Raw genomic sequence first — 1,049 nt, forward strand, 5'->3', positions numbered from 1 at the left:
TTTTGTGGCACTGAGCTCACTCCTGGGTTCAGGGGTCTTCTCACTGCATTGTCTTGGTGTTTTGGTTGACAAAGTACACTCGGTCATTGGAGTCCACACGCCTCTCTAAAGATGATAAAAGCACAGACAGGAATCTGTAGCTCAATAGACAGAATGGACAGTTGGCCCCACAGTGTGGCAACACATCAGTCAGATTATCACCAGCGCTGACTCATGCTATAAACAGACTTATTCAACTAACTGTCATCTGTGATCTTTGTGAACAGCGAGTAATGACAGCAGAAGGAAGGAGGACCTCCTTATGCCCGCATAAATGGAATAAAGGGGGGTGGTTTGAAAACACTGTGCCTTGTTTTATTTATTTTTTCTTAAATTCCTTGTTGCAATACAGTTTGTGTTGAATTCCCCCAGTACGGCCAGTAGAGAAAGCTGCTGCCTGTGGAACTGTCAAAGTGACACATGTGTTTGTTAATAATAATCATCTGCTCTGGAAGTTGCTGCAAGTGTGATATACTAAATACAGTATGAAGAATTTGCCACACATACATAACATATACTCACCTAAAGGATTATTAGGAACACCTGTTCAATTTCTCATTAATGCAATTACCTAATCAACCAATCACATGGCAGTTGCTTCAATGCATTTAGGGGTGTGGTCCTGGTCATGACAATCTCCTGAACTCCAAACTGAATGTCAGAATGGGAAAGAAAGGTGATTTAAGCAATTTTGAGCGTGGCATGGTTGTTGGTGCCAGACGGGCCGGTCTGAGTATTTCACAATCTGCTCAGTTACTGGGATTTTCACACACAACCATTTCTAGGGTTTACAAAGAATGGTGTGAAAAGGGAAAAACATCCAGTATGCGGCAGTCCTGTGGGCAAAAATGCCTTGTTGATGCTAGAGGTCAGAGGAGAATGGGCCGACTGATTCAAGCTGATAGAAGAGCAACTTTGACTGAAATAACCACTCGTTACAACCGAGGTATGCAGCAAAGCATTTGTGAAGCCACAACACGCACAACCTTGAGGCGGATGGGCTACAACAG

The sequence above is a fragment of the Micropterus dolomieu genome, linkage group LG01 (genome assembly GCF_021292245.1).
Source record: "Micropterus dolomieu isolate WLL.071019.BEF.003 ecotype Adirondacks linkage group LG01, ASM2129224v1, whole genome shotgun sequence".
Classification (NCBI taxonomy): Eukaryota; Metazoa; Chordata; class Actinopteri; order Centrarchiformes; family Centrarchidae; genus Micropterus; species Micropterus dolomieu.